The 11,801-nt window shown below is 37.3% G+C and overlaps 1 non-coding gene and 4 pseudogenes across 1 annotated transcript in view; all 5 read left to right on the top strand.

Annotated features, from left to right (window-relative positions):
• Positions 1–8,910: 8,910 nt before the first annotated feature.
• On the top strand, positions 8,911–9,029 carry LOC121561023 (annotated as a pseudogene).
• A 686-nt stretch (positions 9,030–9,715) lies between these two features.
• On the top strand, positions 9,716–9,834 carry LOC121561007 (annotated as a pseudogene).
• Positions 9,835–10,883: 1,049 nt separating this feature from the next.
• LOC121561038 lies at positions 10,884–11,002 on the top strand (annotated as a pseudogene).
• Positions 11,003–11,398: 396 nt separating this feature from the next.
• Positions 11,399–11,517, top strand: LOC121561012 (annotated as a pseudogene).
• A 270-nt stretch (positions 11,518–11,787) lies between these two features.
• LOC121561005 overlaps positions 11,788–11,801 on the top strand; it is a 119-nt gene continuing 105 nt past the window's right edge. Inside the window, exon 1 of the ribosomal RNA XR_005999083.1 lies at positions 11,788–11,801. This exon is cut by the window's right edge and continues 105 nt beyond it. This is a non-coding gene — a ribosomal RNA (5S ribosomal RNA).

Raw genomic sequence — 11,801 nt, forward strand, 5'->3', positions numbered from 1 at the left:
GAGTTAAAAAAGTTATGGGAGGAGTAATAGCAGAGACACAAGGATATAGTGTACCAGGGAGGGATATTTCTGACACAGTGGGAACAATAAGGGATGTGATAAAGCATATGGGGGAGGAAGGGGGGGTTTGTGATGAGTTTGGATCTAAATAAGGCTTTTGATAGAGTTGATCATTCCTTTTTACTGCGTACACTTGGGAAATTTGGGTTTGGTGAAAGAATGATAGGTTGGATTAGATTATTGAATGGATATGCAAGGAGCAGAGTAAAATGTAATGGGATTTTAACAGATTCTTTTCCTCTGGAGAGATCTGTTAGGCAGGGGATGTCCGTTATCAGCTGCTCTTTATAGTTTATCGGTGGAGCCGCTTGCAGCAATGATTAAAGCAAACAAATTAATTCGAGGTATACGGATACCGGATGGGGGGAGAGTGTTATACAGCAATATGCGGATGATACTACATGTACTGTGATAGATGTTGAAAGTGTGAAGAATGTAATGGAGTGTTTTGAGGTATATGGCAAGGCATCAGGGGCAAAACTTAATGTTGAAAAATCTGAAATAATGTATGTGGGGATAGATGAAAAAAGTGGACTGTGGATTCCCTTTCAAAAAGGCTGAAGGTTATATAAAGACTTTAGGGGTGGTTTTGGGGGTGGATAAAGAAGGGACAAGAGATGAGACATGGACTGGGGGTTTTGAATAAAATAAAACATACTCTATCCTATTGGAAGGCAAGAAAACTGTTCTTGAGGGGGAAGGTGGTGGTGATTAATTCTTTGGTGGCATCCAAATGTATCTATGTTCTAGGTTCGTTGGATATGCCACAATGGGTGTTAAAAGAATTCAATGGTTTGGTTACAGATTTCCTATGGGAGGGGAAGGGGACTAGGATTGCAAGGGCAACTCTTATCTCGGATTTAAAGGATGGGGGGTTGAAATTGGTGGATCTGGATGTGAAGAGAAAAGCAATGAGAATAAAAACTGTGCAAAAATACTTATATGGGGGAGGTAGATTATGGATGGAAAAGGTTTTTTAAACATTTTTTGTACAGAAGTGGGGGGTTGTGAAGAAAGTGGATTATTGATGTCATGGAAGAAGGATATGTTGGAGGGTTTGCCTGAGTTCTATAAAGAGGTGTTCTTGGCATGGGGGGAATTTCTTCCTAAGATTGAGTACACATGTACAAATAAGGACAACATATTTAATCAGCCTGTGTTTTTGAATGCGAAAATAGAGATTGGTGGGAAGGTGCTGTACAACAAAATGTTCATGAAGGCTGGGTTAATATTGGTAAAAGATTTTCTTTATGAGGTTATACCGGGGTTTTTAAGGGGGCAGGCAATTCTGGATACTGTGTGGGAGGTTGATGATACAGTGGAGAGAAAATTTGTATTGCAGATATACGAAAGAATTAAATTATGCATTCTGGGTGAGTGGATAAAAGTGATAAATGGGGAGGGGGAATATGAGGACTTGTATGTGCTGCCAAGTCTCTATGTGGGTAAAGGATCGGGGAAACAAGTTTTATCAAAAGTAACACAGAAAAGATTGTACAAGTGTATGTTGAAGTCTGTGTGTGTGAGGCCTGCGGCTGAGAGGATGTGGAGAAAAATGTTTATTGATTTGGATGTTTCTTTGATGTGGGAGAATTTGGTTTTGTTTGGGAATAAACGAAATTGTGAGAACATGGATTTTATGATACGGCATAATCGTATATACACAAATATTATTTTACATCAGATAAACCGCGATGTACGGCGGGAATGTGATGTGTGTATGATGAAGCCAGAGTCTTTGTTGCATTTATTTGTTGAATGTCCAAGTCTGACAGTTTTTTAAGGAAGTAAAAATTTTGTTGTGGAGGCACTGGAGAAAAGAGTTTTTAGAAAGTTTTGTATGGGATAGGTTAATATTATTTGGAGTAATGGGGAAATGTTTGGGGGGTGAATGTGTACCTGTTGAATATTGTTTTGAGTTTTGTGAGGTATGCAATTTACTGTAGAAGGAATATGAAACATTTTGAAGGGAAAAAGGTGAATGTCTGGGTAATCTTTAAAGCAGGTTTAAGAAAGCAGGTGGAATTAATGTATAATGCAAAACAAGAGAAATTTGAAAGTATATTTATAAAGGGGAGTACTTTAGTGTCTATGGAGGAGGGAGGAGGGGGAGTTAGGGTTAACTTCTGAAATGGAGTATGTCTAATGTCTATATTAGATTATGTGTTTTATGTTGATTAGTGAATAAGGATGGTGTAATTATGGGATGGAAGATTTTGAGGAACATTTTGTTGAGGGGTGTGGGTTGATTGCAAAGGTGGATGGTGGAGGAATCACTTATAATTTTTGAAAGAATTATTTTGAATATTTTCTTTGTTTATTTTTATTTGATAGGGGGTGGCTTTTATCTGCCTATTTTGTGGGTGGAATTTGTTATGTCTTAGTCATGTCTGAGTTTTTTTGTATTTTTATTTCTTTGGGTTCTTTGATTTGATAGGGGGTGAATTGTTCACCTGCCTATGTTAGGCTAGTGTCTTCTGTATTGTTCTTTGTAATATTGTACTGTAAATATTGTAAAAAATTGAATTTTTTGATAATAAAAATAAAAAAATAAAAAATAAATACGCCCGATCTCGTCCCATCTCGGAAGCTAAGCAGGGTCGGGCCTGGTTAGTACTTGGATGGGAGACTGCCTTGGAATACCAGTTGCTGTAAAAGCATGTAAGAAGCTATGACGTGGACTGATAATCTGCGTTATAGGCTGAGATGTGAAGATGTGAAATATGAAGCTATGATATGGAAAAAAATAAGCTGTGAAGCTATGAGATGTGAAGATGTGATGTGAAATATGAAGCTATGATATGTAAAAATAAGCTGTGAAGCTATGAGATGTGAAGATGTGATGTGAAATATGAAGCTATGATATGTAAAAAATAAGCTGTGAAGCTATGAGATGTGAAATATGAAGCTATGATATGTAAAAAAATAAGCTGTGAAGCTATGAGATGTGAAGATGTGATGTGAAATATGAAGCTATGATATGTAAAAAAAATATAAGCTGTAAAAAAGCTCTGATGGGTTAATTCTTTAAAAAAAAAAAAAAAAAAAATACGCCTGATCTTGTCCGATCTCGGAAGCTAAGCAGGGTCGGGCCTGGTTAGTACTTGGATGGGAGACTGCCTGGGAATACCAGGTGCTGTAAGCTTTTTGTCCCAGTAGAGCGTGCTCTTGTGTCATGGAGCAACTGCCTTTTATTTATCACCCTAATAATATCATGGATTGTTATTGGACTAAATGCAGTTTGTGTGTGCTGCCCTGCCCTGATCAAATCAAATAATGGACAGTGCGTTTCCCTCAAACTATAGGCAGTACATGCAGCCTTTGTTTTTAGTCTAGGAGACAGTCAATGTCTGTAGTCCATTAGGGCACTATAAAATCCCTTCAATGTTTTGCCTGATTCCGTTAATTCCCAAGTTCCCTTTTCTCCGTTTAGATTTCCCGTTGACCGTTTGTCCCTGTTTTGGCAGGTTTTCGCTCTCAAAAGTACACCTTTTTAATAGCAAAACAGCACAATTGGATGTTCTATGTCCACAACAATGTTTAAACCCTATCAGGTGACCATTTGTGAGGTCTGGGAAAAATGTAAGACATTTAGATTTTGGGGGTGTAGTTACCCTTAAATGCAAGCGTGCACCAGGAAGAGACCTTTGTTTGGTTAAGCGGTGTTGCTGTAGAACAAATGGCCACTGGAGTGATGCAAATGATCACGGTATAATTCTGCCAGATGGCATAGGCTACTTTGTAGTTAACATTTACTTGCGAGGTTTTGGGGAAAGCCATTCCTTCCCTACCAGAAGAAGGTTATCATTAACATCATCGCTAACGGCAACACAAAGTGTAGATATACCGCGCACCGCACACATGCACACAGACAGGGGCATTCCTGTGCCGTTTCAGAAAGTTAATGGAAATACGAATCACTGATGCATTTTGTTCATGTCTTATGATTGACTTGGGCAAATGAATGCGTTTTCTAACAAGTTGAATAGATTTAGTTGATTTCTTACTAAGTTCAATAAATGTTTGAATATTGTTGAATTTCGGTTTAATGTCTGGATTCCGTGATTCGGTCCGCAACGCCTATTTTATAGGGCCCTAGTCAATGAACTTGTCATAAATCAACATAGGATATGCCCTCTTCCCCCCAACAAGACTCAAATATATATATATATATATATATATATATATATATATATATATATATATATATATATATATATATTGGAAATGTAAGCAAGGGTTGAGCTTCTTCAGTTTGTGTCACAAAGTGGATACGTTTCTGTGTCCCTTTCAGAGTGAGTGACACATTGACTTTATATAGTGTACCAAGAGTTGTTCCTCGCTTACGGCCATACCAGCCTCCATTTGAATATTTTCGTGTAATCCATGACAATCAAGTGAAGGTATGTAGACTATGTATTCAGCCGGGCACATACTTAAGGAATGTCCAGAATTCACTTGCCATAAATGTAGTGAACAAGGGCATTATGCCAGAGAATGTTTGAACATAGGTAATGTGTGTGAAATGTGTGACAGACCGAAAGTTAGATGTAGCTGTAAGAAGGGAAAGGATCACTTACTTTTGCAAACAATGGACCTCACTTCGGAGGAAGATGAGGGGAGTGTGTCTATGGAGGGAGAAAAAGTGAGTGACATGGGGAGTGTGACTTCAGAGACAGTGGCAGATATGCCTGAAGAGCCTGTAATGTCTTCTGGCAAAACACGAGACGCAGTTTTGGTCTCTGCTGCTGACAAGGTGGAACAGCAGCACATGATGGGTGAAATACATACACAGGTAGAGATGGTGCAAGGTGCTTCTCAGGTGCCTGAGCCAGTTTCAAGCGTGTGTAAAATGACACCAAAGAGCGAGCTGGGTCCACTGAAGTCACTGGCACTGTTAAAGCGCACTTTTCAAAAGGCTTCCCTGCCACTCCAAATCAGGAGACGGAGGATGAAATAGATAGTGAGGATCATCAGTTGTTTGCAAAAAATAAGAGGTCATTGTCGAAAACTAGGGAGATGATGGGATTTGGAAAAAAGAAAAAGTAGGTTTTGAAAGGACTTGTTTTGCTCTGATTATACCTCTGCACACATTACTAATGATTACAGTCGCATCCCTAAATGGTAACAGTTTGAGAAACATGAGCAAATTTGAGCAGGTTTTAGTGTCTGTTAAGGCAGACATGTTGTGTTTTCAAGAGACCAATTGGACAGATTCCAAAATACAGGAGATTAAGAGTAAATGGTCTGATTTAATTTTTTGTAGTCATGGAAGTGATAAAACATGTGGTGTGGCTATTTTGATAAAAAACGATGTGGTTCAAAATGTAAAACAAATATATGCTGACAATGATGGCAGACTTATTGCAATTGAATTTGAAGTGCAAAATGTAGTTTTTCGTTTAATCAATGTTTATGCTTCAAACATTGAATCTGAAAGGAGAGAAATGTTTCACAACTTAAAAACACTGTGCTCAGAAAACTGTATATTGATAGGAGACTTTAATGTGAGGTGTAGTAGAATGGATGCCTCTAGTTGTGCTAGATTCAGATATGACTCTTCTAGAAATGCATTATGGAAACTTATGAATGAGGAGAATCTAGTAGATATATGGAGGGCTGAAAATCCAAACAGAAGAGTGTTTTCTAGAAGGCAGGTGGTGCTAAAGGAATTAAAATAAAGCAGAATTGATTTATGTCTAGCAAAACAAGAATTGGTGCAGCATGTTAAGAAGATGTCATATAACTTTACAGCATATAGTGATCACGCAGTAATGTCATTTCAAATGGGTTTTGGTGTGGAGAGGAGAGGGGGAGGTGTCTGGTGTTTAAATGTCAGTCTGTTAAAGGAGGAAGGATATAGAAATGAAATTGTTGAATGTATTAATGATGAAATGTCTAATGTACTGTTAAAAGAGAATGTGTGTTTATGGTGGGAGGAAGTGAAAGGAAAAGTAAAAAACAGGAGTATTAGGTATGCTAGAAATCACAACCGGTTAGATAAGCAGAAAGAAACAATGCTTAGAAATAGGATGTTGCATGAACTTGAAAAGGCTGATACTGATCCAGACTATGATGTTGTGAATTATTTGAAAATCCATGCAGAGCTGGGTCGTTATGAAAAAAAGAAATGTTTGGGTGCTATTGTTAGGAGTAGGGCACAGTACGCTTTGGAGGGAGAGAAATGTACATCCTTTTTTTTGGGGCTTGAAAAAAGAAAACAAACTAAGAGTTACATTGTAGAGTTGGAAAATGAAAAAGGTGTAAAGGTAAACGATTTTGTTGAGATCTTAGATACAGTTGAATCCTTTTACAGAAATCTTTACAAAAAGAATGATGTAGATAAAGTATGTGTTGAAAAAGTGCTGGATACAATTAGTGCCAAAGTATCTCAGGTAGATAGAATGATGTGTGATGAAGAGATTTCGATTATGGAAATCAAGGAAGCAATTGTTAACACTCAAGGCAATAAAAGTCCGGGTTTGGATGGTTTAACAAATGAGTTCTATAAAGTCTTTGTAGATATTTTGGCGCCCATTTTAGGGAAGGTGTTTCATTATATGGAAGAGAATAAGGAAATCCCTGAGTCTATGTCAACTGGTATGTTAACGATTTTATTCAAGAATAGGGGCAGTAGATTCAAGTTAGAAAATTATAGGCCTATTAGTCTTCTAAATTCCGATTATAAGATATTGACTAAAGTGTTAGCGAATAGGATGAAAAAGGTGATTGGGAGTATTATTGCATCAACACAAGCCTACGGTATACCTGGAAGAGATGTTGCAGATGTATATTGTACAATTAGAGATGTTGTTAATCAAATGAAAAATGAAGGCGGTATAGTATTAAGTTTGGATTTTAACAAAGCCTTTGATAGAGTGGAGCATAGCTTCCTATTACAGACTATGGAGAGGTTTGGTTTTGGGCCAAAGTTTGTAGCTTGGATCAACCTGTTGTACAGCGGGGCTAAAAGTTGTGTCAAATGTAACGGAGTGGTAACAGATACTTTTCCTGTAGAGAGGTCAGTAAGGCAGGGCTGTCCTTTGTCAGCTCTGTTGTACAGTATTTCTACAGAACCGTTAGCTACTTTAATAAATAGTAATAAAGAGGTAAGGGGTGTCGGAATCCCAGGTGGTGGTATCAGTGTTGTACATCAGTACGCTGATGACACTACTTGCACTGTGAAAGATATAGGAAGCATTGGAAGCATTATGAGAATCATAGATATATATGGTAAGGCATCGGGCGCTAAAGTTAATATAGAGAAGACTGAAATAATGTTTGTTGGGGATATCGATGCAAATAAGTGTGAGATTCCATTCAAGATAGCAAGGGATTTTATTAAAGTGCTGGGAGTAAACATTGGTGTAAAGGAGAAAGAGGCAAAAGATATAACTTGGACTGGGATCCTTAATAAAGTCAAGCTAACGTTAAATTTCTGGAAAAATAGAAAATTAAGGTTAAAAGGTAAAGTAATTGTTGCAAATGCTTTGGTATTATCTAAATTTGTGTATGTTTTGGGAGTCCTGGACATGCCTGAGTGGGTGCTAAATGAATTAAATAAGGTGGTGTCTAATTTTATATGGGATGGTAAAGGTGTTAGAATATCTCAGAAAACATTGATAGCTGACTATGTGGATGGAGGTTTAAAACTTGTAGATTTAGATGTCAAAAGAAAAGCTATTAGGATAAAAACAGTAAAGAAATATTTGTATGACAGTGAAGATTATGGCTGGAAACACTTCTTTAAGGTCTACTTCGAGGAGAGTGGTGGATGTGGAGATAATGGTTTATTGATGGGGCTTAAAAGGAAAATGTTTGAAAAGGTACCAGATTTTTATAAAGAGGTGCTAAATGCATGGGCAGAGTTGTTGCCTAATGTATATTATGAATGTGGTCATATTGACCTGATTATGAATCAACCTATATTTCTGAATGAGAAAATCAAGAACAAAGAACAAGTTTTGTATAATAAAGTATTTAGGAGTGCAGGTCTACGACAAATAAAAAAATTATGGTTTTTTTGACAGGAAGAGGGTGAAGGTGTGGGGTATTTTTATATCACTGTTTAGTAAACACATGGATATGTTGTTTAATTATGGGATGGAAGATTTTGATGAACATTTTGTTGAGGGGAGTGGGTTGATTGCAAAGGTGGATGGTGGAGGAATCACTTCTAATTTTTGAAAGAATTATTTTGAATATTTTCTTTGTTTATTTTTAATTTGATAGGGGGTTGCTTTTAATCTGCCTATTTTGTGGGTGGAATTTGTTATGTCTTAGTCATGTCTGGTTTTTTTTGTATACTAGTTTTTTTTGTATTTTTATTTCTTTGGGTTCTTTGATTTGATAGGGGGTGAATTGTTCACCTGCCTATGTTAGGCTAGTGTCTTCTGTATTGTTCTTTGTAATATTGTACTGTAAATATTGTAAAAAATTGAATTTTTTGATAATAAAAAATAAATTAAAAAATAAAAATAAAATAAAAATATGCCTGATCTCAGAAGCTAAGCAGGATTGGGCCTGGTTAGTACTTGGATGGAAGACTGCCTGGGAATACCAGGTGCTGTAAGCTTTTTGTTCCACTAGAGAGTGCTCTTGTGTCATGGAGCAACTGCCTTTTATTTATCACCCTAATAATATCATGTATTTTTATTGGACTAAATGCAGTTTGTATGTGCTGCCCTGCCCTGCCCTGATCAAATTAAATAATAGACAGTGCATTTCCCTAAAAATATGGACAGTACATTCAGCCTTTGTTTTTAGTCGGTTCATTAAGTTGCATGGAAATACGAATCACTGATACATTGTGTTCATGTCTTTATATAGTGTACCAAGAGTTGTTCCTGCGCTTACGGCCATACCCTCCTGAATATACCTGATCTCGTCTGATCTCGGAAGCTAAGCAGGTTTAGGGCTGGTTAGTACTTGGATGGGGGACCACCTTGGAATACCAGTTGCTGTAAAAGCATGTAAGAAGCTATGACGTGGACTGATAATCTGCGTTATAGGCTGAGATGTGAAGATGTGAAATATGAAGCTATGATATGGAAAAAATAAGCTGTGAAGCTATGAGATGTGAAGATGTGATGTGAAATATGAAGCTATGATATGTAAAAATAAGCTGTGAAGCTATGAGATGTGAAATATGAAGCTATGATATGTAAAAATAAGCTGTGAAGCTATGTGATGTGAAATATGAAGCTATGATATGTAAAAAAATATATAAGCTGTAAAAAAGCTATGATGGGTTAATTCTAAAAAAAAATAAAAAAAAATAAAAAAAAAATACGCCTGATCTAGTCAGAGCTCGGAAGCTAAGCAGGATCGGGCCTGGTTAGTACTTGGATGGGAGACCGCCTGGGATTTTCAGTTGCTGTAAGCTTTTTGTTCCACTAGAGAGTGCTCTTGTGTCATGGAGCTACTGCCATTTATTTATCACCCTAATAATATCATGTATTTTTATTGGACTAAATGCATTTTGTATGTGCTGCCCTGCCCTGATCAAATTAAATAATAGACAGTGCGTTTCCCTCAAAATATAGACAGTACATTCAGCCTTTGTTTTTTTTCGGTTCATTAAGTTGCATGGAAATACGAATCACTGATACATGTTGTTCATTTCTTTATATAGTGTACCAAGAGATATTCCTGTGCTTACGGCCATACCAGCCTGAATACGCCCGATCTCGTCAGATCTCGGAAGCTAAGCAGGTTTAGGGCTGGTTAGTACTTGGATGGGGGACCACCTTGGAATACCAGTTGCTGTAAAAGCATGTAAGAAGCTATGACGTGGACTGATAATCTGTGTTATATGCTGAGATGTAAAGATGTAATATGAAGCTATGATATGTAAAAATAAGCTGTGAAGATGTGATGTGAAATATGAAGCTATGATATGTAAAAATAAGCTGTGAAGCTATGAGATGTGAAGATGTGATGTGAAATATGAAGCTATGATATGTAAAAAAATAAGCTGATGTGATGTGAAATATGAAGCTATGATATGTAAAAAAAAATAAGCTGTAAAGCTATGATGGGTTATTTAAAAAAAAAAAAAAATACGCCTGATCTAGTCAGATCTCGGAAGCTAAGCAGGATCGGGCCTGGTTAGTACTTGGATGGGAGACCGCCTGGGATTTTCAGTTGCTGTAAGCTTTTTGTTCCACTAGAGAGTGTTCTTGTGTCATGGAGCAACTGCCTTTTATTTATCACCCTAATAATATCATGTATTTTTATTGGACTAAATGCAGTTTGTAAGTGCTGCCCTGCCCTGCCCTGCCCTGATCAAATTAAATAATAGACAGTGCGTTTCCCTCAAAATATAGACAGTACATTCAGCCTTTGTTTTTAGTCGGTTCATTAAGTTGCATTGAAATACTAATCACTGATACATTTTGTTCATGTCTATATATAGTGTACCAAGATTTGTTCTCAAGCTTACGGCCATACCAGCCTGAATATGCCCGATCTCAGATGCTAAATAGAGTCAGGCCTGGATAGTACTTGGATGGGGAGACCGCCTGGGAATACCAGTTGCTGTAAGCTTCTTGTTCCACTAGAGAGCACTCTTGTGTCATGGAGCAACTGCCTTTTATTTATCACCCTAATAATATCATGTATTTTTATTGGACTAAATGCAGTTTGTGTGTGCTGCCCTGCCCTGCCCTGATCAATTTAAATAATACACAGTGCGTTTCCCTCAAAATATAGGCAGTACATTCAGCCTTTGTTTTTAGTCGGTTCATTAAGTTGCACGGAAATACGAATCACTGATACATTTTGTTCATGTCTTTATATAGTGTACCAAGAGTTGTTCCCTCGCTAACAGCCATACCAGCCTGAATATGCTTGATCTCCTCCGATCTCGGAAGCTAAGCAGGATCGGGCCTGGTAATTACTTGGATGGGAGATTGCCTGGGAATACAAGGTGCTGTAAGCTATTTGTTCCACTAGAGAGTACGCTTGTGTCATGGTGCATCTGCCCTTTATTTATCACCCTAATAATATCATGTATTTTTAATGGACTAAATGCAGTTTGTATGTGCTGCCGCTGAAAAATAATAGACAGTGCTTTTCAAAATATATGTGTCATGGAGCAACTGCCTTTTATTTAGCACCTAATAATATCATGTATTTTTATTGGTCTAAATGCAGTTTGTATGTGCTGCCCTGCCCTGCCCTGATTCAAATTAAATAATAGACAGTGCGTTTCCCTCAAAATATAGGCAGTACATTCAGCCTTTGTTTTTAGTCGGTTCATTAATTTGCATGGAAATACGAATCACTGATCAATTTTGTTCATGTCTTTATATAGTGTACCAAGAGTTTTTCCTGTGCTTATGGCCATACCATCCTGAATATGCCCGATCTCGTCTGATCTAGGAAGCTAAGCAGGATCGGGCCTGGTTAGAACTTGGATGGGAGACTGCCTGGGAATACCAGGTGCTGTAAGCTTTTTGTTCCACTTGAGAGTACTCTTGTGTCATGGAGCAACTGCATTTTATTTATTACCCTAATAATATCCTGTATTTTTATTGGACTAAATGCAGTTTGTATGTGCTGTCCTAACCTGATCAAATAAAAAAATAGACAGTGCGTTTCCCTCAAAATATAGGCAGTATATTCAGCCTTTGTTTTTAGTCGGATCATTAATTTGCATGGAAATACGAATCACTGATCAATTTTGTTCATGTCTTTATATAGTGTACCAAGAGTTATTCCCTTGCTTACGGCCATAC

This window comes from Coregonus clupeaformis, unplaced genomic scaffold (assembly GCF_020615455.1).
Source record: "Coregonus clupeaformis isolate EN_2021a unplaced genomic scaffold, ASM2061545v1 scaf2386, whole genome shotgun sequence".
Taxonomy (NCBI): domain Eukaryota; kingdom Metazoa; phylum Chordata; class Actinopteri; order Salmoniformes; family Salmonidae; genus Coregonus; species Coregonus clupeaformis.